Genomic DNA, 24,180 nt, shown 5'->3' with positions numbered 1-24,180 from the left:
CATGAATGTGGGAATCCCAACAGGGTTCAGGTAAGTTTACTTACCCTTCCCCTTCCCTCCCCACGGACTGACCCTATCCCCCACCCCCACCCACAGCCTGACCTTAACTCTTACCCTCCATGCTAGTGCCTAACCATAACCAGCATACCCTGCTGCCTAAACCTAGGATCCCACAGCCTAACCACACACCCCCTGCCTTCTAGGAGCCTTACCCTCGCCGCAGCCTGACCCTAACCTTCTCATCCCCCCGCAGCCTTCCCCTAAATCCTCCCCTTGTGCTTAAACCTAATCCTTCCCCAGCCTTACCCTAACCTACCCAGCATACTATGTTTGGCATCCCAGCAGTCAGTATTCTAGCGTTTGCAACTTCATCTATGTCAGGATTTGGACGCCGGTCTCTTGGCAGTAGTCGGGATGATGGCTTTGGGATTGTGATGCCGGCACCCTGAACACTGGAATGATGAACAAATTCCCTTATCAACATCTAGTAAAGTATATTGGTTCATTTTATGCACCATAAAAATGCCCTAGTTATGCATGCCCCATGGCAGGGCCCTAGGTTACATTATACCACACTATGCCTCCATTTCATTATGTGCCAATTTGTAGTTCCTGCAGTTCATATAATGCCAAAATAGCATTTTACAGGTAATATTATGCCACATTACAATGCATTACACTGAATTGCATGTAATATATTATATTACATTCACCTCTTATCTCATCTTATTTGCCTATGGTGACACTCAATTCCTTCTTGCCTATTAGAAGAATAAAATCTAACATGACAGCACAACATCCACAGGGCCTAAAGTGGTGAGAAAATGTAATTTTACAGTGAGTATAAAGACAAGGGAGGAGGGGGTTGAAAATCAACCAGCTACTATGTGAGATACCCCGTAATGTAGGAAAATCTATTTTGGGCAGAAATCTTCTTGATTTGTGCATACTATCCCTTTATATGACAGTCCTCAACTCAGGGCATAATCTCCCCTCAACTCAAAGGCTGTAATCAAGCAGAAGCCTTGGTTTCATTGTTGCAGGGCCCAAAAAGGTGCAGGGCCAATAGGCCAGCGCCTACTCTGCCTGTTTAGCAATCCCGCTATGCTTACAGCTATGGACAGCCAAGTCACTTGACCAGTGAAGTACTATTGTTGAAGATAAATCAGGTACAGCAGCACTAACTGTTATACACACCGCTAAATAGAGGAATCTTGAGTGGGGTGTCATATGGCTCACCAGCCGATGAGTGTATACTGGTACTGGTGCAGGACGAAGGTACAGCGTTTAATACAGCAGAGAATTCTAAGTGGAAAACTACTCTCTGCTACCGTGGCACTCTCACCCAGTGCCAACTTGGTTCAGTGCATGCTCAGTGGCCATCTTGGTACAGAGAATGAAGCTTCCCTGGAGGTGTAGTGCAGTAGCGCACCCCACTTTCAACAAATAATACAGAGTTTACTAGTAAGGTATAAAGGTGAAAGAGAATGATTAATTTTGATATTCTACATCAGTCAAGATGAAAATAGTCAGAAGTTCAAATAATAATAATAATAATAATAATAATAATAATAATAATAATGATAAAACATTATGAAAATGTAATAAACTAAACCGACAGTATAATCATCCCTGTTTACAACATTTTGAAGTACCGGTCTAGAAAATTGCACTGAAAATCCACATTTATTAAATATATTACACAACATTCTCCTTGTATCTATTGTTTGTGAAAATGTCACTGTTTCACATTGGGATCATCAGATGGCAGAAAGATGAATTGCGAAACTGCTGAGCACTGAACATCCCTGATCTCAACATAATAGACACACAAAAACAGCTTTATGTGGATTTAGAAAAACAAGTTTTCATCATTGTGGGACATCATTTAAAAATATCTCACATGATACAGAGCTAATTATTTTTACAAATGTTATTTATTCTTTAACAGATGGGACAGTTTGTTGATCAGGCTTCGCAGATGTGCCTTATGTCCTAAAACTGATGTGAAATGTATCATGCAAATTACGCATCACTTTGTATTAATCAGTGTATCAGCTGTGTATCCCATTTATTACCCCCGGAAACAAATCTAGACTTGTGTTATGGATAATGGCTTTCTGGGTCAAGTAATAATTGAGAGTCTGTATGAGACATTTGTGGTAGGGAAAAAAAGAACTTGGTAAACACGAAATATAAAAAGTGGACTTATAATGTAAATGAGGCATTAATAAGAAGAAATACTTCAATGTTACAAAAATAAATTATTATTATTTAGAACCCTTCATTGCTAAGTAAAAAGCACACTATTATTTAGAAAATATAATATAAAGATTGTCCTATGCCCCTTTCAGACCGCACAAATTAAATGGTATATTGCCGTTTCTTTACCGTTTCAAAACGGTAATATGTGCGGTCTGAAAGGTCCAGAGTGAATTTACCGTTTTAAAATAACCGGTATTTAAAAAAAAACAAAAAAAAAACGTTTTTTTTTTGTGGTCAGAACGGGTCTGAAATGGTACCCAGGCAGCAGTGAGCACTATTGGTCCCCAGTGCCTGCATATTTAATGAGCCGGCCGCTAATTACATATGCGCATATCCTTGGATCCTGTATTTGGAAAGTTTCCAAAAACGGGTCTGCCAATGTCAAAAAACGGCACTTAAACGGTAATATCCCGTTTAAGGCCCTTATTCTGATTGACGCGTACTTTACCGCATACTTTCGGATCGCGTCTTTACGGCGTCTGCGCATGCGTGGAGAACGCTACGCGCATGTGCCACGCCTTGACTCCGTACCTGTTCGGGCAAATCCCGTACAAAACTGGTCACCGCAATCATTCGGGAAATATGGGCGTATTATGGGCGTCATGCGGAATGACACATGGGCGTAGTTTCAAAGTGGGCAAAACGGGGCGGAAACATGGGCGGACACGGGGGAGTACACTTATGTTGGGGGGCGTACATTCGGATAGCACTCCGAATGCACGCGAACAAAAAGGGAAGAAATGTGCGGTGTCCAAAAGGCCACTATTGCTTTGCGGACACCACTCGTTCCTGCGGGAGGCGAACGGACCGCCTAATGACTACAAGCATTAACACCTGAACCCAATAAAATCGACTCCTTTACTCATTACTCACTAATAGGACGCTTGTCAGTGCTTTAATTGAAACCATTGCACTTCAATTGCTGTAAGGGTTAATGTGTGCAATGCATGTGTTAGGCATGCTTGTAAGGATATATTGGCATCTAATTGATTCCAATTCCAAATAAGCATTTTTTTATGAGGATAGGTAATTGAATAAGTGGGTCATGTGATGTATTGCAGAATATACATAATAGTGGGTTGTTTGGCGTAAATACTCCGCTTACGGGCGGTAGCACCGCTTGGCTCCCGTTCGGATGCGGTATTCCCGAGCAAACTCTGTAATACTCTGTAATACCGTGCAGAATCGGAGTGTTTTCCCCCGCACACGCATGGTTTGTATGTCGTCCGTAAACACGCCCTGTTCTTAAAGAGTGAGTCCGTCCGAATGCGGAGGACACGTGGGCGTTTCTACGGACGATGGCCGCACGCGGCAGAACACCGTGGCGTGCGGGCCGCACCGTAAGAATGCGGGAATATCCGCACCGATCAGAATAAGGGCCTAAGAGATGCAGTGTGAAAGGGGTTTTACCTGGCAGACCCGTTTTTAGAAACGTTTCAAAATACCTGGTCAAAGCCAGTTTTGCGGTCTGAAAGCAGCACTACTTGCTTCATTGAATCTATAGGGATAGTAGCTATCTGTATTTTACAACTGCTAGATTGCCTGCTTAATCTGTCTACTCACATCTGTATATACTGACAATGTAAAGGAAACAGGTAATAAGTACATTCTAAATAAAAAAATGGATGAATTAATATACCAAGATATCTTGCTGTGTACAAAGGCCTGTTTTTATGCCCTGCATACAGTTGTAACAGACTTGTTATAGCTAAACTCTGTATTTAACATTAAGATAACTCGTGCACTGTTTGTGGCAATGAAGCTTATGGACTGGGATTCCTCATTATTTCTGAGCGAGTTAAAGAATCCTCTATGCACACAGTGTCAGAATGCACTGGGTACCAGCCTGGTGCCTGTTCTGTCTACTGCTCATCATTTACTCCTGCATTCCCTCACTGCTCCTGTTATCATAATCCTGCATCTGCTAGACACATAAAACACTTCTTTCTTGTATCACTTAATCTGTTTAGTAGCAGATTGTCTCTATAAAGGTGCTCTATAAGGCATTTTCTTTTAATTTCAATAATATATTAAAATCATTATAGCAAAATCACTCACCTTAATACGCAAATAATGAAATTAATAATGGTGTTTTGGTTTATGGATTGATCAATGTAAGTAAACGTGCAGCCCAATGTTGAGGGCACCCTATTTCACTGCAAGTCCTACTCTAACACCAGACTCTTAAGCTCTCACTATAGCTTAGCTTCACAATTGGGACTAAGCTGAAACATATGCCCACAGTGTTATACTGGGCTGCTGACATCAACATGCAAGTTACTGTAAAAAGGCCATAGCGAAAAAATATTTTTATGAGTAGTAATAATAAACAGATGGGGTGCAAGCATAATCTGTCATTAGACCTCTACAAACTGTTCAAACTAGTTATGTCCACTAAATAAGGTCAGCTTTCAATAAAAATCATATAAGAATCGGTACTTGTTTCCTAGCACGGCCACACCGATCATGATCGTGGGCATCGTTAGTAAAAATCGGGGGCATCGCGGCCATCGCATGCACTAAAAAATCGGGTGCGATGGTACCGATGCCCGCTATTTCCCATAGGAAACAATGTTAAATGCCTCAATTTACCCAAATCATCATAGGGAACAATGGTAAATGGGCCCGAAACCCCCAAAACACCCCTGAACAGTGAAATGTCCCCCCAAAAGTAGTTAACGCCACCCCATGATCAACGTGAACCCGAAGCGTGGCGAGCGCAGCGAGCCCGCGTGGGGCGGCGGTACGCGTCCTCTGACCTTTTCATACCCCCACTATCCACGTCGGCTATGAGTTGAGAATTGAATAGTGTGGCGAGCACAGCGAGCCACCGAGCCCGACGCGTGGCGAGCGCAGCGAGCCCCGCGAGGGGACGCGGATACCTGTGAAGCACGCAATGGGACGCGTTTACCTGTGAAGGTATCCGCGTCACCTCGCGGGGCTCGCTGCGCTCGCCACGCTTCAGGTTCGGTGGCTCGCTGCGCTCGCCACACTATTCTATTCTCAACTCCACGCCGACGTGGATAGTGGGGGTATCAAAAGGTCAGAGGACGCGTACCGCCGCCGCTCGCCACGCTTCGGGTTCACGTTGATCGTGGGGTGGCGTAAACTACTTTTGGGGGGACATTTCACTGTTCAGGGGTGTTTTGGGGGGTTTCTGGCCCATTTACCATTGTTCCCTATGATGATTTGGGTAAATTGAGCAATTTAACATTGTTTCCTATGGGAAATCGGGGGCATCGCGGGTAAATTGAGGCATTGGTACTCTTTACCTAGAACGGCGCCCGCGATCAGAATCGCGGGCGTCGGGGGTATAAAATCGCGGTCATCGCGGGCATCGCGGGTAAATCGCGGGTACATCAAAATCGTGTACCCGCGATGACCGCGATTTTCCCATAGGGAACAATGTTAAAAAGCCTAATTGACCGCGATTTTAATGTAAAATGCCTCAATGCCCGCGATTTTCCCATAGGAATCAATGTTAAATGGGCTACAGAGCCCAAATAGACCCAATTAACCCTTAAATGTCACCCCATTTTTTTTACGCCACCCCACGATCCACGCCAACCCGAAGCGTGGCGAGCGCAGCGAGCCCGCGAGGGGCGGCGGTACGCGTCCTCCGACCTTTTCATGCCCTACTATCCACGTCGGCGTGGAGTTGAGAATAGAATAGTGTGGCGAGCGCAGCGAGCCACCGAGCCCGAAGCGTGGCGAGCGCAGCGAGCCCCGCGAGGGGACGCGGATACCTTCACAGGTAAACGCGTCCCTTCGCGGGCTTCACAGGTGTCGGCGTCGCCACGGACACCTGTGAAGTCCGCGAGGGGACGCGTATAACTGTGAAGGTATCCGCGTCCCCTCGCGGGGCTCGCTGCGCTCGCCACGCTTCGGGCTCGGTGGCTCGCTGCGCTCGCCACACTATTCTATTCTCAACTCCACGCCGACGTGGATAGTAGGGCATGAAAAGGTCGGAGGACGCGTACCGCTGCGCTCGCCACGCTTCGGGTTGGCGTGGATCGTGGGGTGGCGTCAAAAAATTGGGGTGACATTTAAGGGTTAATTGAGCCTATTTGGGCTCTGTAGCCCATTTAACATTGATTCCTATGGTAAAATCGCGGGCATTGAGGCATTGAATGCAAAATCGCGGTCAATCTGGCTTTTTAACATTGTTCCCTATGGGAAAATCGCGGTGATCGCGGGCATCGCGTCGCGGCCGTTTATGTACTGCCCGCGATCCCGCGATCACCCCGATGGGCGCCGTTCTAGGTAAAGAGTACCGAGGCATTTAACATTGTTTCCTATGGGAAATCGGGGGCATCGCGTCTGGACCATTTAAGCCTTTTTTAGCCGCCTGCGACCGATGCGATTTTGACTTTTTTCAATGCATTTCAATGGGAAATCGGGGGCATCGCGTCGGTGACCACTAAAAATTACACCCGATTGTGGCCGTACTAGGAAACAAGTACCTAAGAATCCAATGTGAAAGCAGTGATTTTACCATATAACTCCTAACGTACGTCCGCATTCACAGATGTTACAGCTGATGGTAAAAAGCAGCATTCTCAGCTGTTATCCAGTGGCTGGAGGGCCCTTTGTCTGGACCCTGTAAAGTAACTGGACAATCAGGCTCCAGCTGTCCCCTGCTGGACATCTGTCTTTTCCCCATATACACTGAGTCTGGGCTACTTTTGTGCAATGTGATCAATGACCCTTGAGTTTTGTGACCTGTTACTATTCAGATGAATTTGTTGAAGTAGATTGTTTACACATAAAAAGATTTAATCGTTTCAGTTGTTGAGTTTTTTCTTTGTGTTTAATATAAGTTGTCACTATTATAATATTAAAACATTTTTGGCAACATTGATTTTATATACTTAAAAAAGTGCCTCTTTCCCTCCTTTATTTCTGATCTATACATTATGAATACATTCCTAAAAACTCTCTATTTTGCTTTACTAATTCAATTATAAATAGAATCGAGAGCTTGAATTAGCTTGAGATGAAATAAGAACCCTTTTTTTTTTGTAGTAAGAACAGGGTTAGTTTTGCTGTTTATTGTTGATGGTTCAGGATTGGTTGAAGGTCAGTCATAATTTAGTAGCCACTTAGAAATTAGTTAGAGGAGGGCTTTAGTTGATTATATATTTCTTGGCGGAGGTAATCTACTTCCTCTTGCCAAGTTTTGGATGCTAGGATCCAGGCCAGGCTAAGTATCTCTGCTTTGTGTCCCACATTGCTTAAATTCTTTCTTTCTTACCTAGATTTTCAGTTTTCTATCTATTAATTATATATTTATTATCTATATAATCTTTCCCTTGTAGTTTCTTTCTTCTTTCACTATAAATTCACCCACGTGGCAGCGCTCACCTGCCCGTCACCTGGCAGAGGGTTGTAAGGCCGCCGCAGCTTCATGGCTGTGAGGGGGGCACAGATATCAGCTGCAATGACTGCGCCATGGTCGTTTGTCCCTGCAGGGCCAGTGGCGCAGGATGAGGACAGGGAGTCAGCGACTGCTAGGCAGCAGGTGTCAATTCAGGCGGCGGCTTGTGTACTGCCCACTGCCGGGACTTGTGTGGCTGCGGAGGTAGTAGGTATCCCACGCCCAACTCCCTCTTTGTCCAGCCTACAGGCATGACTGGCAAGGGGGGCGGTCTGGCCTGTTTCTGCAGCATTAGGTGCTCAGCTATTGAGCATGGGACCATTGCAGCTCTGAGCTGTAAATGTGCCTGGCCCTACCCCTCAGGAAGCAGTGGACAAATAATATGCAGACATCAGACATATACCATGGAACAGCATCTCCTGTTCCTGATCCAGCATTACCAAATTATAGTGCCAATGGATAAGAAATGTAACAAAATGTTAATACTAAAAACATGAATCATGACATGACAATAAAAAATTAATAAAATGAAAAATGGGAACAATAAAATGAGGGGTATTGAAAAAATGACAGTCCAGTTCATACGGTACCGTATTTATGTAACCACCGTTAGATGACTCCTTTCCTGAATTTGTCTCCTGGTGAATAATTTGGTAAAGGAAATGTCCAGTGTGTCCAGAGCTGCCCGCGGTAGGTATTTTGGTTATGGAGAGTTGTTCTCCCACTTGGAGTGGAAGTTAGGGCAGAGGGCCGCCGCAGGATTAGATGGATAGGTGTTAGGGGTCTTCGTTGGCACAGGATATTGTAGATTTTATGGGAGTCAGAAGCTAAATGGGGTTTTCCGGATCTGTTGATTATCCATGCTGGGTGGCAATGACTTAGGGTCATGCAAGGGCGTAGAATTAATTAGGGTAATAAAGGCAGATATGTAGAAAATGAAGGCGCATTGGCTAAAGGTGAAGCTTTTTTGGTCGTAAGTTATTCCAAGGAGGTTTTGGAGAGGATCACAAGGGGGTGTGGCTTTAGATAGGGTGAGAAGAAAGCTTAATGCAGCAGTATCAAGATTTGTGGTAAGTTTACTCGGGCAATTTATAAAACACCCTGGAATCCGCTATGAGGCAGCTAAGCTGTATAGAGCAGATGCCCTTCATTTGAACAAGGAAGGGATGAAGTTGTTTGTCACTGCCCTGTTGGAAGTTTTAAAGTAAGTTTTTGTCATATGGTTAGATGGCGTACTGCGGTATTTCAACCTTGTTGTTGGTGGAGAGCATGACTACTCCGCAGCTCGAATTTTGCGCAACAGAGATTGACTAGCATTTCCCCTTTGAGAGACACGAGTCGGTCACTACCTTAGGGGTGGACCAGGTCACCAGCTTACATAGGGATCAGCAGTTTGCTAATTAAGGGGAAATAGATCTACTCGGTAATGTTGCGCAGGGGGTGGAAACTCCACACCGATTTAATTAATTTAACGGAGAGTTGAGTAATGGACTATTGCCGAGGAGCAATGCTTCTTTGTCACCTTGACCAATTCTTCCATTTCAATTTTTTTTATTAGAATTCATTCTGGCTGTGACCTTAATATTTTTCCAATCTAAACAGTTGTCCGTGTCTTTATTTCATTAGATGATAAGGTTCTGAATTAATAAAAACATATGGGTGGCTTATGAATTCTTCACACCTGCTGCTGAGCAATATATCGTCCAGTGTCCCATTTTCATCAGCGACCAGAGATGGTCGCTGATAAAAAGGAGACTCTCTGCTGGGGGATGCCGCTGGTCGCAAGAGCATGTTACTCCGACCAGTGACCTCCCCAGGGCAGATCGGAGGGATCGACCATATCCCCGGCTATTGTGGCTAAAATCTCCCAGTGTGTACGGGGCTTGTCCGTATCACTGCTACCTTCAGGCAGGTGTCCTCACACTGGAGCAATAGTGAATTGCTGTTTTAGAAAAATGTATTCACTGAGGAACAAATGTACTATAGTAAGCTTAAAAAGCGATAAAATGTAGGGTAATAAAGTGCCAGCCAATCAGCTTCTAACTGCCACTGCTGTGTTTGAACAGAAAAAAAAGGAGCTGATTGGTTGGTGGTTTATCACTCTCCATTTTATCACTTTTCAAGGCTTAGTAAATCTTGCCGATTGAGATTAATACTTAATCATCAGGCAATCCGCTATAAATAGCGTAGCCTGCACATTGGTAGCTTGCAAGGGGGAAGTGCAATAACACCTCAATGTCATAAACCACAATAACTTCACAACGCAATTTTGTTTAAATTTGGAATCATTCAAGCATGTGGTGTTAATAAATGTCACTAGACATGAAAACGTGGTGGCTTGTATTGCACGTGTGTGTAGTAATTTATGACTATAGCTTTGATATGATGCTGCATGCTTGACTAGTGACTATATTGTGTGCACTTGTGGTTGTCTGGACAACTCTTTATTCCACAGATAGATGTGCATACCACCAGAGAGAGAAGTGTGTGGCAGAAGGGTGCCAGTATGTAATGCTATGGAGGAAGCTGACAGTGTGACAGAAGGAGAGACAGCAGGGGGTACTTGGAAAGCAAGAAGGACAAGGAAACAAATGGGAAGAAAGCTAAGATGTATAGGGATAAAGGATATATCAGTGAAAGGGACAGAACAGATGTAGAGGAGGAGCTGGATGTGCAGAATAACAACAATATGGAGACATATTGGATGGGGGTCAAGTAAGCGTGAATAAGCCTTTGCGCTTGCTTATTTCATATGGAGTCTGTATTGCCAAATAAGTATCTCTCTAATAGGAAACCACCACACTGCCTCTCCAAGCCAGTACACACCAAGAAAGAACACTTTGTGCCTGATGCAGACTTGCCTTCAGATCTATTTTATGGTTGGATCTTTTGACTCACTTATACCCCTTTCACATCGCACTTTTAAAATGGTATATTGCCGTTTTATTTCCATTTTAAAACGATTAAGGCTGCAATGTGAAAGTGCCAGAGTTGATTTACCGGTTAAAGTTAACCGGTATTTCAACACAGTTAAAAAGCAGAGTCCTACACGTTTTAAAGCCGTTTTTTTTGGCAGTTTGAACAGCTCTATTTCAATGGCTTGAAACGTGTCCCTTGGGGGTTAAACGGGTTGAATGTTTGAATGGTATTAAATGATTTTTAAAACGGTTTTCACCTGCAATGTGAAAGGTCTCAAGGCTCAGACCCGTTTTAAAGTCCCATTTAAGAATTCCGTGTCATTACCCATTTCTGCAATGTGAAAGCAGTATCAGCTGGATGTACACATCTATAGGCAATTAAGAGCCATGTACAACTCCACATCTCCACATGTACCTGAATGAACTTGGTGGCCAACAGCTTTTTCTATTTAGTTTAAGTTAAGCTGGTTTAGTTTAGTTGGCTATGTTTATTTGTTCCTGCACAGAGATCCGTCTAATTTTAGAAGGATCTCTTGAACCAAGGATAGTCCTGGTATCACTAATAATGGATGATAGTTATATGTAAAAGCATATGGATTGGGGTAGTGGTGTTGCACTGATGTGACCACCTGGCATACGTCTGAATATTTAGTTCCATGCCAGTGTGTCATTGGGCAGATATGCAGGTATCTCTGAGCTGGCCAATTGTGTTAGAGCTTTCAAAGATTTACAGGGGCATCAACAGAAATCAAAACTACATAGTGAGGCACAAATGACAGTACTGCAAATGCACGTTAAATATCTCCCAATGCTTTGCATTTCGCACACTAGTTTAGGGATGGCCATTGACAATCAATAATTATAAATCATTGATGGTTTATGGCCGATGTTGACTAATTTTGACATTGATGGGGGAGAACTAGATGGTTTTCCACAATCGATTTCAAGCTTCAACGAATAGTTGTGCTTTTTTTTCCCCCAAGGGGCTGGGATACGGAGTGTAGCTCCTCCTCGACACCCGTAGAGCCCAGCCCCTGTATTTTGATTGGCCCATAGTCCATTCAATAAAAGAAAATGGATGACCATCGATATGTGAAAAGATCGATGGTCATCCATTGCATAGTTATACACTATCAATGGCCAGTTGCATTTTTGCCATCGATGACAAAGGCAACAATGGCCATCCCTAATCTAGCTACACTTCCCACACAGACCATATTCAGTCACAGTCCTAGCCCACCTACTTTTGCCCACACATATTAAGTCAAATACTGTGCAAGTCTATTCACGTCTTAGGATGCTGATCAATAGGGCACTGTTGGACCCACTCAGACCTAGACACAAACGACATCAGTATCTAACAACTACTTCTACTATCATCTCCTATATCAGCTATGAACCACAGCCTAAATTACTAATTTTCCCCATACACACTAGCTGATATGCTCTATGAGCAATCTACATATGGAGCCCCTCTCTTCCTTTGCCGGCGCTCGCCAGAACGTCCCCGCTGGCGGAGAGAGACTCCATCAGGCTAGGACGCACATGCTCCATCAGTATGCAGTGTTTCCCTCTGAACTCCCAGGTAAACGATATTCAGTGTAAACACTAAACGATACTGGTAAACAATATAGTTCAGTGATGTCACTGGGACCAGCTGAACAAGAGAAAGATGAGGTGGGGGGTCTCTGGGGGTTATGTTAAAGATGCGTAGGGGACACTAGACTTTTTTGCACATTAGACTTTTAAAAATATATATATATATATATTGCTCAGAAGGGCCTTAGTTCTTCTTGCGAAGATTCCTGCTAAACAGAGGAATAAAACAATGTAAAGACTGTATTTGTCCTATGCTTGTAACTAGAGGAATATATACTGTAGAAAACCGATGAACCAGCATCCAGATGGCTGGCAGATCACTAGGTTACCTAGGGGGCAGATTTATTAAGAGAAGAGATAAACTGGAGATAAAGCGGAGAAAAGGTAAAAGGAGATAAAGCACCAGCCAATCAACTCCCAACTGTCTTTTTCAAACACAGCTGATTGGCTGGTGCTTTATCTCCTTTTACCTTTTCTCCGCTTTATCTCCAGTTTATCTCTTCTCCAAGCTTAATAAATCTGCCCCTAAGTGACAAATGCTAAGCATCCCGACATGTTACACACTTTTGTGGTCTGCAATAAATATTAGGAATTACCAGAACATATCTCAGTGATGCTGAAAGGGTTCGTTTTTTGCTAAATTCTAATCTAATGAGATTCTGTGAAACATTTTGCTGTGTATTAAGAACAGTGACATCTCTGTATCCATACGCAGCTGTGCAGTAACAGACAAGATACCGATAACCGCAATAAGAAGTGAGACATGGCTCTCCTATTCACAATTACAGCCAATATGGCCTTTATGGCCAGTTCCTGCTGCCATAGATTAGCAAGTCTGCAGTTAATGAATGACCATGTGGGCTTATAAAACATTTATTCTGCAATAAAGTCAGTCCCATATCAGTGGCATGTGGTGAAGTATACATTATTATCTATGGCAACAGTACTTTAAAAAAAAAAAAAAAAGATACCGGTAGTTTTTCGTACTACAAAGGCATTTTTAATGGAGACTGAGACTATTCCCACTATGGTGGGAAGCTGATAGATGGTGATGACAACAAACATAAAGCTTTGGAGAGTGATAAATTGGAGAGAGATAAATGGAAGAATTCATGAAGCTGTTGCCGTGGTGTTTCAATGCAGGCAACGGCATCCTGATTTGCCCACCTTCGTCTGGCTGTCCTACTTTCGAATACACCTAAAAGTACTTGTTGCCTATTAGCCAGAAAACGGTTTTGAGTGAGATCCCTGCCTCCGTCGTCTCAATGTTGGGTGGATTGGCCGAGCGAATCCTCGAAGCACCCAATTGAATTCCCTGACCGAATCAGCCAATCAGCTCCTAAATATCATGTCACAGGCTGTGTTTGATAAGTAACAGAAGCTGATTGGTTAGTACATATTTGTTTCCTATTTTTTTTAAATAATATAATATATTGGTTTCTTCAGCGAGGTACTGCATGCATTCTGTGGAATAGTATAAATATAGAAAAGCATTTACAATGAAAGCATACAAAACTAGCAGTCATTAAAAACTGGATTATAAAATGTTGGATGTGCACAAACACTATAAATATATAAACTGCTTCTTAGGGAACGATTGAAGTTATCACAGCATTACGCTACCGTTCCATAGTACAGTCTTACACCGGAGAGATGGTGTGTGCAGTGCAAAGATGATGCTAATTCTTATAATCTCCAGATTTTAATACTGTGCACACTCCCTAGTGATCTCCACTTCAGTGAATATTTTATTATAATCCCATCAAAAAAAAATTCTACTTGCCTGACTCTGGCTGCAATCCCTCTAGCCTGACAATAGATAATCTGTTTTAAATTATTCCCAGGCTAATCAGCTATATGAAAGCTATTTTATATAATATATATAATTCACATTTTACTGCATTGCAATTTATAATGCAATCGCCACATTTTGTTGTTCAAATCTTTAAATAAACTCACACTGCTGCTATCATGCACCTCTTTGTTCCCATGGTCATTCATTTCTAAGGGTTTCAATAACATTTTGTACATCTTGTACCCCAGCAATATTTATCTGTGCTACTGTATATTTTAGCCAACCTAAGGATATTTTGCATTATTAATTTGTTCTGACTACATGTTTTAATCGATATACAAAAAAAGAAACGATTGAGAAAAAGCAGAAATATTTAATAAGACTATGGGGGGTATGCATTCCTGGATTCCGACTGTCGGAACGTTCGGACAGCCGGAATCCTGGCCTGTTTTCACCTGGCTGGACAGTATATTGACAGGTGGAAATGAATGTTCCGCCTGTCCACTATCGAAAAAGGGGGTGTATCAGCAAAAACGGCCATGGATTGTCGAGATCCAGCCATGAATTCAACGGGTGTGGTACAGAGGTCCGACAGTTGGGATTCCGACAGTCATTATCCTGAAGTCGGGATCCCAACTGGCCGGACCCAGACAGCATGGTGAGCGCAACTAAGCCCCTTGCGGGCACAGTGGCGAGCACAGCAAGCCACCTATTCTATTCTCCCTCTATGGGGGTCGTGGACCCCCACGAGGGAAAATAGCCGGTGGCCGTTGGGAACCCGGCTGTTGGTGTTTTGACAGTCGGGATCCCGACGTCGGGTGAATGACTGTAGGGATCCCGACTGCCGGGCCCCCTTCCGGCACCCGAAATCGACAATTCATGGCCATTTTCGACACAAATAGATCCGACTGCACTTAGAATCAGATCCGTTTTGTCGAATTCCGCCTTCAATGCTGTTGGAAGCGACAGCACTGAAAAGGCTGCTGCCGCTATTTCCTATGTCGAAAATAGCGGAGGAGATTGAATACCCTCCTATGAAGCAACGTGTTTCTGCACAAAGTAATCACGTGATTGATTCCTAAAAAGTGCTACAGTATGTACGCTTTGTGAAATGGGGAAATGGGTGGTAAGAGTGAAAAGATGTAGGAGATAAAGTAATGAGGTTATGGAATGAAGGAAAGTTGGCGAATTGTGAATTTTAAGACAGAATGGAATAAGCAGTTGGTAGTAAATCTTTAGGGGCAATGTCCAAGCTTGCAGGAGGTGCATAGGTGTGCGCACATTGAGTGTTAGGGGTGCACAGGCACCCCCTAATGCTGCTCCCACCCTTATGAACACCTCTGCCGCTAGCAGTACCAGCAAAAGAATTTTGCTTTTTAGAACTGTATTCCATTAAAAGAAGCATCTATCAATCAATAATGTGTGTTTGCATTGTTAATTGTACTAGACCATTGTCATATCCCTACATACCTGCGTAATCCATATATGTTTATGACTTTATTTGCATGTACTGTTACACAGAGTAATTAGAAGATTAAAACTGAAATAGGCAGATTATGGTGTGGCTGAGACATATTGTAGATATATTGTAGCCAGTGCCAATCGATGATGGTAGGCATGCCTAATTGGTGGTGTTAGACACGCCCAATAGATAGAGCTATGCACACCCCTTAATAAAATGTGCTGCGCACGCCTATGAGGAGGTGTAAGATGCCAGCCGATCGCAGATGTTTTATTTAAAGCAGCAATCATGTATAAGGAATGGTTTTGCTTTGTAAATAATTGCCGCTTTAAAAAACTGTCTGAGATCAGTCGGCATCCCACATCTTTCGGCAAACTCTGACAAATGCACCCATGAGGAAGATATACTAAAGTTACTCACAGGCAAGTGGTGGTGTTGCCCTTAGCAACCAATCTGAATCTGTCTATCATTTTTTAGAATGCAACAGAAAAATAATAGGTAGATGCTGATTGGTAGCTAAGGGCAACACCACCACATGTCTATTTTAAGAAGCTTTAGTATAAGAAGTTAACACTGCACATTATGATGCCCATATGTCTCAATAGGAAAAAGACAGATTAATGACAATGTTGCCACAGCATTACTTCTAGTGACTTTTCATTAAAAAACGACATGCTTGTGTCCACCTAATGACCTATCGACCTAAACCCATGTCGACCTAGACCCATGTCAACCTTGACCCATGTCGTCCTAGATCAATATCAACCTATCCCCATGTCGACCTAATGGTGTTGACCCAATGCTTGTTGACCATCATGCTGTACCAAATGACCGTATCCCAATTGACTGGAACACCGTTTATCATATACAATGAGTATTAATATTGAAACTTGTTTCCTAGCACGGCGCCCCCGATTTCCATCGTAGGGCATCTGATCGCATTGCATGCCATATAGCCGCATACAATGCATTTTTTAATTGTACAAGCACCCTGATGGGTGCTTACAAAGTTAAATGCACCCCCACGCCACCCCCACTATCAACGCAAACCCAAAGCGCAAACCCGAAGCGTGGCGAGCGCAGCGAGCCCGCGAGGGGAGGGGTTATGCGTCCTCCGACCTTTTCATACCCCCACTATACACGTCAGCGTGGAGTTGATTTCAGATAGTGTGGTGAGCGCAGCGAGCCACCGAGCCCGAAGCATGGCGAGCGCAGCGAGCCCCGCAAGGGGACGCAATTACTTTACATGTATTCCGCATCCCCTCGCAGGGCTCACTCCGCTCGCCACGCTTCGGGGTCGGTGGCTCGCTGCGCTCGCCACACTATCTAAATTCAGCTCCACGCCGACGTGGATAGTGGGGGTATGAAAAGGTCGGAGGACGCTTACCGCCGCCCCTCGTGGGCTCGCTACGCTGGCCACACTTCGGATTGGCGTTGATCCTGGGGGTGTCGTTAACAATGGGGGGCCATTTAACATTGAAAGGACCCATCAGGGTGCTTGTACAGTCAAAAATCGTATACCATCGCATGGTATGCCATTGTATGGCATACCATGCAATGCAATATTTTATTGTACAATATCGCATCGCATACCATCGTACACCATATTAAGTGTTATGGTATACGATGCGATGGGCGCCATGCTAGGAAACAAGTACCTTAAAATTTGTTGCATATGATAAAATGTGTTGATAAGTCAGGTAACAGATAACAGTAACATTAATTGAAGTGGTCAAACCACAGTGTTAATTGTTACATTTGTTCCATACTATTTTACAATTTATGTAAACTGGTAAAGAATAAAAAGGCAATGTTCCGAAAGACAAGAAAAGGTGTCAGAGGATACTGCATATCATCAATCAGCTACAATTTATGGTTAGATGGCTAAATGATTTGATTAAATACAAAGTTCAGTGGATTTCAGGAGAAATATCCAAAACTCTGCAGGAAAATGGCTCATAATTACTGAAACATACTAAACAACTCTAGACTGAATATAGATTTTTAGGAACATTTAGGAACATTTAGAATCAGGCTGTCAATTAGTGTTGGTAGTCAGGAGGCCCTAACATAAACGGGGCAATAAAGTGATGGGGGGAGACAGATAATGTTGTGTTGGTTAGTACTTTATCACTCTCCACATTCTCACTTTTCAAGGCTTAGTACATCTAGCCGCTAGCCTGTAACATGACAGTTAGGGGCTGATTTCCTTACTCTCTATGGCTTAGCTTATCCCCCAAAATATGATAAAGCACCAGCCTGTTCAGCACGGAATTGGGATCCAAATTAAAAATGTGATCCAATAACCAAGGACAAAGCAAACAACTCAACTTTAGAGCAATAAATACTTACATGTATCAACTCATGCTGGCACTAGTGGTTCAAGCATGCACTGGCAACCATAGAACACTTTGATATAGTGTGCCCAAACTATCATATCATACCCTTGTGCTGGTTAAATCCATTATGGAGGAACCTACTCTGTCCATGTCTCTACAACTGTATCCCTTTTTTGAGGGGGAGGGTGATGTCCCAAAACAAAAAAAGGGGCATGTTTTTTTTATAATTTATGTATGTCTAGTTTTGTACATTGCTAAGGTTTGTGTTACACCAACGGTCTATTTCCTGCAGATATGCACATTTTTCAACTCACCTCTGCGCGCCAATAAAAAATACATTCTTCTCTGTCCTTCCAATTTGTACTATTTAGTGTCTTTGGCTGCACCCCCACTGAGACCCACACATTTGTATTGTCTCGTTTGGGGTTAAAGTGGGTGCTGTAGCGCCAACCTGTGCAGATATTTACCCCTCCCCTTTCTTCGCAATTGACATAAGAAAGCACAAGACAAGGATACACACACACACAAAAAAAAAAAAACATTACAAATACAAAGTGATAAGCATTCTCTGTGGGTATATACTGTATAATCAATATTTCCATATGGAAGAAGGATGGCACTTACTAGATTTCAATCAATAGGTGCTTGTATTATCAACAGTACATAACCAATACATGATCACCGGATACTTTGCAGATTGTTAGAAAACATGGCTGATCAACATTTCAGGACATTACTGACCCTTTCTTAAGGACCACAAAATAATACATTTTTATATATATACATATATATATTTTAGATTAACGGCGCCACTTGTGCTTAAAAAGTATTAAAAACAATAATATTCCCTTAGTTATGTAGGGTGTCTGCCAATATTTAAATACAAGTAATGGTATGTTACTTAAATAAACATAAAAAGCAATGTATAAAGATATCGGCAACTAATTATTGTAGAACTGCGACTATATATATATATATATATATATATATATATATATATATATATATGGGCAGTATAAAACATATATATAAAAAAATATAAATTTATTGGTTGACAAATTTAATATAAAAAGAAGAACATAAAGCTGTAAAAAAGTAAGTTACAAGCAAATTTATAAAAAATTGGACTAATAGTAAAAAGACAGGATTATTGATAAAATCAATAAAAGGTGCTTATCTTAAATAATGGTAGGCGGCAGAGCCGGCCCTAGCCTAAATGACGCCCTAGGCAAGATTTTGTCTGGTGCCCCCTAGCACCGCCACTAGTTCTGCCTCTGACCCTGCTCCCCTTTCCCAGCACCATCAACCCTCATCATAGCAGTCATCATTTTGGTGCTCCTACCCGCAAAATTTTAAATAGAAACAGCGCACACATTCGGTGCAGCCCAAACAGGGGTGTGTTCTTGCTGGGAAGGGGCATGGCCACACAATAGTACCCCCAATTCAAATTATGCCACACAGTAGTGCAACTTTATTCACATTATATCATGTGATGGTGTCCCTTATTCACATTACATCACACAGTAGTACCACTTTACCTTATGTACATTACTCCTCACATTATTCACATTATACCCTTAGAAAAAAATCCTGAGAAAATATTGTATTTTAAGCACCTCCATGGCCACACTGCAACCCAGCACAAAGCAGTGTGTGCTGAGCAGAGGAGAAAAGCTGCAGCTGCTGCTGTCACTTAAGGGGAGGGGGCCCGAGGCCCCCACTGGGCCCTTCCCTCAGACTTTGGCCTGGGTAATTTGTACCCCCTACCCCTTTCTCTCTGCACCCCTCGGCACACAGTAATGCCCCTTACACATGACACACATTGTTAATGTCCTTATAAACATAATGCCCCTTTCACATGATGCCAACCTTTATTAATGCCCTTCATACACATGACACACATAATGCCCCTTACACATATGTTGCACATTATTAATGCCCTTATACACATGACACACACAATGCCCCTTACACATATGCCGAACACTATTGCACAACCAACCCACCCACAGACAGCACTCGCACAGCCGATAACACTGTGACCTCTGCCTCTGCTTGGATATAGATGTTTCCTCATACATCTTGACTCAATAGGCCATGCAGCTCCTGGCCAGTTCTGCTAACGTTGGGTGCTTTTTTGCTGAAAATTCATCTTATTTGCATTGTTATGACGAGCATACACAAGGAGCTTCCAATGATTAAAATGATATGCGGCATGCCTATATTCTGTGTGAGACTGTGGCTGTAATTGCATACGGAATGCTATGTTACAGTGATTTCTATGAATATACTATTCCATATGCAGATACAACCTCACACACAGAATATAGGCATGCTGCATATCATTTTAATCAGCAGAAGCTGCTGATGCCCCTAGGCATTCCAAATGACCTAGGCAATTGCCTAGTTTGCCTATGCCTAAGGCCGGTTTTGGTAGGCGGAAAGATTACCCAACGCATTTCGTCTATGTGACTTCATTAAGGGGTAGCTTGATATATATATATATATATATATATATATATATAGTATCCGTGGGGACCGGCACTCCTTGCTGCTGTGTAATCTGAATGGTGCCCTGGTGCCTTCCTTCTATATATATATATATATATATCTATATTTATATATATATAGCTATATATATATTGATATATATAAACAGTCGGATAGACTTTGTTTTGCACTAGACGAAGCCGCTGTACTCTATAAGACCTCCCTGTTAGTGGAGGACGGTCTGATAAGGTAGATAGAAAAGTGGGTTTCGAGAGCGCTTGATGATAGCCACCACCTTTAAGTGATATTTGACAATAGGTACAAACTATCATACAAAAATTGTATTTAAAAATGACATAAAATACATCAGACACTATATACATTGGATGGTGGTTTGTAGATGGAATAAAGACCCAATGCGTTTCGTCGCAGGGGTTATTGATTTCAAAAAATCGGGTTGACGGTTTATTAGTAGTAGTAAGAAAAACTCGTATTGGTAAGATGTATTTGGGTGATTTCGAGCGCCCCAAGGATGCTGCCCTCTTGTTATAAATAATCTCACCCTAGAGATTATGAAAAGCAATGGATATTTTGTGTATGACAAGAATGGTCGCTTCCTTTGTGGATGGACTTATGGAGGAAAAGATGAAATGAAAGAAGGAGAAAAAAGAAAAAAGAGAAAAAGAAGTGAGGAGGAGGGAAAAGAGTTTGAACTTCCCTGTACTGTTTCCTTTCTTTCTTTTAACGTTGTTAAACTGATTATTTTTGTTCTCCAGTCCACGATAAATGAAAAAAGAAGAGGACAATGTGTAGAACTGTTTCTTTATTAAAAACTTCTGGTTTTTGTCTAGTACGTCTCATATGGGGCGTACCTAACTTACAAATAATGGTGTGGTTAAACACTTATAAGGATTTCTTTTTTATCAGTCAGTAGATGGGTCACGTACCCGTACTCACGATGTTATAGTGGCGATTGATTCCTCACATAAAGGTATCTTTTTCTAACAATATGGATATAAAAAAGGTTTTTATTCATATATTTTCCAATTGGTAATACAAACAATGGTAAAAGAAAAAAAAATATAGAAAGGAGTTAGGTGGTGTCCTGGGAGGTGCAGAGAGCAAATATACACAGATTGGATCCGGACTATTGCAAAATGGTCCCAGACCTTTCTTCTCTTCCTGTTTAAAAAGTAATGTGACACTCTTCTCAGGCCAACATGTTTCGGGACTTGCTGTCCCTTTATCAAGGTGAGGAGGTGTCACAATCTGATCTCATATTTATACCTAATGATGACCTTATTTCCGGTTCCGGGACTTCCGGTCACGGGAAAACATATATATATATATATATGAGCAGGTCCCCACCCCCTGCATATGTAATGAGTGGGACCCAGAGGGGATAGTTAACCCACGTGCTGGAGCACAGCGGCATAGGGTGTAAGCTCACCCGGTCGGGTGATGACAGCACGGAGAGCACCGGGGCTTCCCTCGTAGCCTGGCGAGTGCTGTTGCAGCAAGCTGCACAGGGTCCTGTTGTATTGCTGTGTATAAGGATGGGAATAGCAAAGTATCACTGACACAGATGACTCAGAGCTTAAATTGCCCCCCGACCCCCGCAGTGATTCCACTGGCTTCAATGAAGGTTCAAAAACTTGTAATTAGAGGGACAAAAACGGCATTGAATCGGTAAAATACCGTGTCAGATATGCGGTGTGAAAGGGGTTTTAAGCTGTCTTCAAGCTGTCTGTTTAAATATACTGGGTCAATGCTGTTTTTGCGGTCTGAAAGCAGCATTAAAGGAACCAGTAAAGGAACATGGGATCCTCTAACAGGCCCTTGAGCGTTATTGTGATTTAGAGCAAGATAGCCCATTGGACAACCTAGACTTCTTCATAAGCAAACTGTGGGTGTGAGGGGGTCCCCAAACCAGTATATTACTTAAGGCTCCGAATAATTGTGAGGATTGTTCTAAAATCAGAGGTTACTTCCACTTCTATGGTAGGCCTTTATAACGGGATCTAACTACAGGCCCTGCAGATAGTACTTGGCATGCTGTCTCTGAATCATTGTATATTATGGAATAGTAACCTACCGTACATTATCTGATCCAAAACATATATACAGTAGGGTTTTTTAAATTGACAAGATTACATTTTGTGATAGTCAAACATTTTAGTTCCATAGCTAAAATCATCATCTGAAACTGCCATGTTCAAGTTCATGACTGCATGTTTTGTGAGCTGCACACTGATCCTGTGAAGTACTTTTGTGACCACAAGCTTCTAGGGGAATCTCAACAAATGGCCAGCAATGAGCAGGTATTGAAATAATAAAATGTATAACAAATATGGCCAATCTTGTGAAAAATGTGGACAGTACTATCAACGTTTGATAAAACCCCACCAATGTAAAAACCAAAAATATTCCCAACACTGTAGAATTCCTTTAACTGCAACCGGCTAAAAGAAGGCCACACAACATCCTTATCCACTTCTCTTAGAGAACAATTATGCTAAGAATATAAATGACATTAGTATCATTACCTGGGAGCAAAGTATTAGCTCCATATTGTCCACACAGCACCTAAGAAATATACTATTTAACCTATTCGTTGCCAGAAGTGATTATATGCCTGTCACAATAATATTAGCGGCTTAGCCTATCAACCTCTCTGTTAGGTGGTGCAGAATGGACACAACCCACTAAATAGACATAAGAGATGCAGAGTGGTCATTACCATTGCAGGAGCAGGGCAGCAGAATGTCAAAGATACACACTTCCATACATACAGGAAAGCACAAAGACATACAGACAGTGGGGAAGACATGGGTGAGGGGTGGCACTGACACAAAGGAAGGGAAACAGTGACAATTTGCAGGTATAGTGAAGGCTGCTCTGGCGCTGGGGGGATAATGAAACCACCACAGATGATAGCCACAGTAATGGGAGTACTGCTGAGGTTAAAGAAAGCAAGGTGATATGTGTGTATAACATTAGGATGCAGAATGTGTAATAGGACCATTAGAAGGTGCCCCCTCCTCCCACTCTGCACCCAGGAGCCGCAGTGCTGACCTGTCATATCCCGGGATGCTGCTGCTGCCGGTCTGATGCTGCTGTTGCGCTGCCGGTGTGATGCTGCTGATGTCCAGGCCACAGGAATCAGCAGCGATTGGTCCGTGACCGAGGGTGTCCTCTCCGGATCTCTCTTCTCAGAGCTGCTGCGGGGATGATGCAGGGATGAAGGAGGCAGCTGCCGCCCGCAGGATAGGTGCTGCAGTGGGAAAGCGCTGTGTTCCTGGTAAATCCTAGAAGATGCAGCTGCTGCTGCTGCTGCTGCTTGCAGAATGTGCTATATGTGATGCTATAGAGGAGCACCGGGCACACTGTCACAATGGCATAGATGAGGATGCTTGGCTGCTGCATGCGGCGTGTTTCCTCCTCACGCCCTCTGCCAGGCTGGGTGGTGAATCATTGTGTTTCCTTAGCAGTGTGATGCGCCGTGTGTGTGGGAGTGCTCTGTGTCTGTGTGACAGGCTGCTGTCAGGGAACCGCCGCTGCTGCTGCTGTCTCTCTCTCCGCGCACCGCATTAGGGCAGAGTCCTGCGTCGTGCACTAAAACAGAGCAGTGCGCGAACCCGACGCCAAATGCGCGCTCCCGCTCTATCCACCCCTGGCCCTGACAGCCAGTACCCGCGGTGGTTGGTGTGTGCTGTGCTTTGGGTGACAAGGCAAAGGAACAATAAAGAGAATGACTAAAATAAGGCCATATGGTGAGTGGAGTTTTGACACAATGTATAGCAAGAGGTCAGATTCCAAAGTGGGTGCAAATGTTCAGTAAACTTCTATATGTCACACTTCTGTAGGCAATTCTATTGACTAAATTATACATATTGTATTACAGTATATGGAGGATTTCTTTCTCATCACTTTAA

The 24,180-nt window shown here is 42.9% G+C and overlaps 1 protein-coding gene across 17 annotated transcripts in view; it reads right to left on the bottom strand.

Moving 5' to 3' along the window:
* The window catches only part of NFASC (neurofascin), a 139,557-nt gene extending 115,695 nt beyond the window's left edge, over positions 1-23,862 (bottom strand). For 10 of the 17 annotated variants that reach the window (XM_083172905.1, XM_083172912.1, XM_083172916.1 and 7 more), the window contains exon 1: positions 23,321-23,861. The gene's annotated coding sequence lies outside the window, so the exon portion shown is untranslated. Of the gene's footprint in view, positions 1-23,320 lie in introns of all 17 variants that reach the window. The other 7 variants (XM_083172910.1, XM_083172911.1, XM_083172914.1 and 4 more) reach the window with 4 other exon arrangements.
* Between the last annotated feature and the right edge of the window lie 318 nt (positions 23,863-24,180).

Source organism: Crinia signifera, chromosome 2 (genome assembly GCF_055691185.1).
Source record: "Crinia signifera chromosome 2, ASM5569118v1, whole genome shotgun sequence".
NCBI lineage: Eukaryota > Metazoa > Chordata > Amphibia > Anura > Myobatrachidae > Crinia > Crinia signifera.
The sequence above is the reverse complement of the archived record's forward strand: the minus strand, read 5'-3'. Positions and strand labels throughout refer to the sequence as shown.